Below are 5,483 nucleotides of genomic sequence, written 5' to 3' on the forward strand. Positions count from 1 at the left end.
CTCAAAACTGCCCAGAAAGTGTTTTTAAGGCAGTTTCGAGTGCTTTGGGTACTGTTTGAGTCTTTTGGTTTGTTTTAGTGTTTTAAAGTTTAGTTTTACATTCTTTGAGTCTAGTTTAGTGTTTTATATTACGTTTTTACGTTTGTGATTCAATTTGTTACATAAATTCGTCCAAAGTACTCAAAGTGCTCAAAACTGCCCAGAAAGTGATTTTAAGGCAGTTTTGAGTGTTTTGGGTAATGTTTGAGTCTTTTGGTTTATTTTAGTGTTTTAAAGTTTAGTTTTGCATTCCTTGAGTCTAGTATAGTGTTTCATATTGTTATTTTACGTTTTTGAGTCAAATCCAAGTGGTTAACAATCCCTCCTAATCCCCGGTCCAGAACGATCCCTGCTTATACTTATACTACAATTGACAAAAAGAGGGTTTAATTTGTGTGCGTATAAATCTCGCATCAGCACCACCTCTACCTGCTTGACCATAATTACTCGGACCTTGGATTTGTCGAATCGGTGCAGGTGGCGGCATAAAGGTCTGCTGCGACTTCTGCTGCTGACTCTGGGGACAATTCACCGCTCTATGTCCCACCTGTCCACACGTGAAACAACTACCGCTAATCTGCCTGCATTCGCCGAAGTGTCGATTATTACACCTACGGCAAAATGGGACTCGGTTTCGACCACCATCACCTTGTCTCTGGCCTCGAGCACCTCCATAAAACCTACCTCCACGTCCCTGTCCAGAGGCACTGAAACCACCACTAGACGAACTCGAACTGACACCACCCCTTTTGAAGTTCTGAGTTTGGCGAGGCCCAAGCGACACTTGACTTTTCCCTTTGTCATCTTTCTTTTCATCACTGTCACTCGACATATTCTCTGAGTCCTCTACCCTCAACAGTATCTCATAGAACTCCTGGTAGGACTCACAGTGAGTAGTAGTGGCCATAGAACGCCATCTCTTTCTAGTGCCCAAGCGAAAACGACGAAGCATCTCCGCCGGATTACCAGCGACATCAGGGTAGTAACGAGACAAATCAGTGAACTTACGATAATACTCGTTAGCCGTCATCTTTCGCTGTTTCAATTCAGTGAATTCCTGTTTCTTACGGTCAATATACTCAGGGGGTACAAATCTCCTTTGAAATACATTCTTGAAAACATTCCAATCGGTCCTCTGAGCTGGAGTCAACCTACGAAGTTCTTGCTCCCACCAAGCTGCAGACTCCATCTCCAGAAATCAAGAGGTTGTCTCAACCCACCTTTCCATCGGAAGGTTCCCCTGGTTATGCAACACACGGAAAGTCTTTTCTATGTGTTCCAACCAACGCTCTGCGCCTTCATGACCCTCATTACCTTTAAACTTCTCCAACTTCAGGTTATACATAGTTTCCAGAGGAGTCCTCTGGGGAGGGCGCATCACTGTTTGAAGGGCTGTGGCAATCACTTCCCCCAACTGAGTAAGATCAGGGAAACTAGACTCATCTGAGCGACGTGGTTCCCGACGAGGCGGCATGATTATGACAGAAGACACCAACTATTAGAATACTCACAAAGACACAGGACTGCCAAACCTAGGCTTTGATACCAAGCTGACACACCCCGACCGAGATCAGGGCGTGCTGGCCGTCACACGAAGGTGACGTAACCATGTGCTGATAGGAGCATATTCATGCGACTTAAATGGCTTGTTCTCGTGCATTTACGTTATGTTTCTTTAGTTATTTTAGTACTTTAAGCTATTTTCGTGTGTTTGTAGGTCCAAAGGGCTAAAGGAGTAAAAAGATGCATTTTGGAGCACTTTTGGGCTAAGGATGGATAGCTTATGCTTGGAGCCAAAGTGTTGGACGAAATTGAAGACCTAATTGGAGCCAAAGTGTTGGAACCTTGTTCTCTTTAGTTTTAGGACATTTAAACCTTTCCTAATCCCAATCATGCCATGCATAACACACATCCATTCTAACACATTGTCATTGCACATGCATTTCCTTCATTAATTAACCCACATGCTCCCATTACTTATCATAACCACATATCATATCACTTATCACTTATCACTTATCATCATCACTTTATCATATCACTTATCACTTATCACTTATCATAACCACTTATCACATCATAACCACATATCATATCACTTATCACTTATCACTTATCATCATCACTTTAGCTTTAATTCACATGCACATTCACTCACCACAAACATTTCACATGCTTTCCTATTCAATTAAATCAGCCACATGCATTCATCATCATAACCTAGCTGTCATTCCACTTCATTGCACATGCATCTTCAAATAAATCAGATTTCCATCATATTCACATGCATTCCATCTTTTAATTTAATCACATGCACATTCACCTTGCTTTGCAGAAAATCCACTTCATAACACATGCATCTTGGCAGATTTCACATGCACTCATGCACATTCACCTTAATCATTCACATAGCTTTAATCCACATGCATTTCCACCTAGATTTCCACCTCACAACCACCAGAAATCAACCAAAACCGTGCATTCCCTTTCATTTCTGTCAAAGCACATGCATTTCCACCCTTTAATCACATGCACAAACAGCACATGCATCTCCCATCACCATTTCAGATTTCCACCAAGTTCCTAGCTGTCATGTTCCCCCCATTTCACCTATAAATACTCATTCATTCATTCTCATTCATACACAATTCACTCCTCCATTTCAGAAATTCATCCATTGTACATACCACAACACAAACCCTTCCATTTTCAGAATGTAGACCATCACAAACTGCCCTTGGTGCCGTGGCCTTGAGGCACCACTCCCTTACAATCCAAACACCATCCTTCCATATTCCACCACTCCCCAAACCATTCACACCATCAAACTATCCCTAGACCTTGTGCTACAACGAAGAGGAAGAGAAAAGTGCCTAAACGTTCATACAATTCAAGTTTTAGTTGTTGGAATGTTTAGGTGTTTCTTTGATTCTCTTTGTTTTGTACCATGAGGAACTAAACCCCCCTTGGTTAGGGGGTGATTCGAATATATGTTTATGCTTGCATTTTGATTTGAATACTTCTAATTGCGTTTCATAAGTTGTGGATTCAATTTGTTTAACCGTTTGATTGATAACTTATTTATGTATGTTTATTGAGAATGCGCGCTTAATTTTCATGCATGAATATGACACTAGAATATAAGTAAGTTTCACCTAATCGTTATGAACTTATATTCACAAGTAGTGGAGGTTGCTTATAAACAATCGCGTTAAACAAATTCTTGGCATAAGTTTCATGCAATCCATAGTAACGAATGCCTCGTCAACACTTATAATTTTCATAGAGCGTAATGATTCTTGCTTGTATCTCTTCTATGCATTCATGTTGAGGACTTGTGGGGAATGTTTTGAATTGTTGTATGCGCTAACCCATCCAATTCAATAACGTTAGGAAGATTTGAAGGTTAATTAGTGCATCATGGTTAACCCGGGGTGTTGAGTTTCATGGTTTATTGAAATGCAATTGGAAATCATTTTATTATGCAAGTATAACATGTATGGAGATGAACCCCTTAACCATTCTATCATCCATTCATTCTATTCCATCAAATTCATCTTTACTATCTGTTTTAATTTGAATCTGTACATTTAATTTAATTTCGTCCAAAACTCAATCCCCCTTTACTTTATTGTCTAATTTAGTTAGAAAGTGTCTTAGTTTGTGTTTATGAGTGTTTTGATTCATTTTATTTCCCAATTTCGTCCAAATTCACCAAAGTGCTCAAAACTGCCCAGAAAGTGATTTTAAGGCAGTTTTGAGTGTTTTGGGTGATGTTTGAGTCTTTTGGTTTGTTTTAATGTTTTAAGTGTTTAGTTTTACATTCTTTGAGTTAGAAATCAATTTAGTTTGTGTTTATGAGTGTTTTGATTCATTTTATTTCCCAATTTCGTCCAAATTCACCAAAGTGCTCAAAACTGCCCAGAAAGTGATTTTAAGGCAGTTTTGAGTGTTTTGGGTGATGTTTGAGTCTTTTGGTTTGTTTTAATGTTTTAAGTGTTTAGTTTTACATTCTTTGAGTTAGTTTAGTGTTTTATATTATGTTTTTACGTTCTTGAGTCAAGTTATTACTTAATTTCGTCCAAATTTGTGTTTGTGCTCAAATCTGCCCAGAAAGTGGTTTTTAGGCAGATTTGAGTGTGTTTGTGTTGTTTTGAGTCTTTTGGTTTGTCTTAGTGTTTTAAAGTTTAGTTTTGCATTCTTTGAGTCTAGTATAGTGTTTCATATTGTTATTTTACGTTTTTGAGTCAAATCCAACACATGCATCCATAATCAATTCTTTGCCGTGCAATCACATGCATTTCCCTTGACATTTTCAGCCATCACACTTCATCATTACACCACCATTCACTCTTTAACCCACACACACTTCACACAAACAACATTCACATGCATTCACATGCATTTCCAACACAAAACACACTCAAAACCGTGGCCACCTTTGCATTTCAGCATTCCCATTTGCATTTTCAGATTTCCAGCTTTCCAACCTAGCCACATTCACATGCATTCACTCATAATCATTCACCAAACTTGCAGCCACATTTCCACCCACCTCCTAGCTGTCATGTTCCCTCCATTACTCCTATAAATACCCTTGCATTCATTCATTCAAGGATCATCTCATTCCATTGTAGATACCACAACACAAACACTCCATTCCTTCTCTAGCCGTGAGTTTCTCTCCATTTTCTGCACCATTTTCTCCACCACTCCTCACCTATTTCCATAACTCCTTTTCCATTCCACACTTCCATCCCCCAAACCAATTATCCCTAGACCTTATGCTACAATAAAGAGGAAGAGAAGAGGGCCTAAACGTTCATACAATTCAAGTTTGAGTTGTTGGAATGTTTAGGCGTTTCTTTGATTTCAATGTTTAATTTCAATTCTCTTTGTTTTGTATGAGGAACTAAACCCCCCTTTAGCTAGGGGGGGATTCGAAATATATGTTTATGCTTGCATTTTGATTTGATTACTTCTAATTGCGTTTCATAAGTTGTGGATTCAATTTGTTTAACCGTTTGATTGATAACTTATTTATGTATGTTTATTGAGAATGCGCGCTTAATTTTCATGCATGAATATGACGCTAGAATATAAGTGAGTTTCACCTAATCGTTATGAACTTATATTCACAAGTAGTGGAGGTTGCTTATAAACAATCGCGTTAAACGAATTCTTGGCATAAGTTTCATGCAATCATAGTAACGAATGCCTCGTCAACACTTATAGTTTTCATGATGCTTAATGATTCTTGCTTGTTTCTCTATTATGCAATTCATGTAGGGAACTTGTGAGGAATGCTTTGGGTTGTCGTATGCAATCATCCAATTCATTAACTTAAGGAAAACTTGACGGTTAATTTAAGCGGACCTAATTAACCCGGGGTGTTGAGAATTCATGGTTTATTGAAATGCAATTGGAAATCATTTTATTATGCA

The sequence above is a fragment of the Pyrus communis genome, chromosome 14 (genome assembly GCF_041283825.1).
Source record: "Pyrus communis isolate YQ-2024b chromosome 14, ASM4128382v1, whole genome shotgun sequence".
Classification (NCBI taxonomy): Eukaryota; Viridiplantae; Streptophyta; class Magnoliopsida; order Rosales; family Rosaceae; genus Pyrus; species Pyrus communis.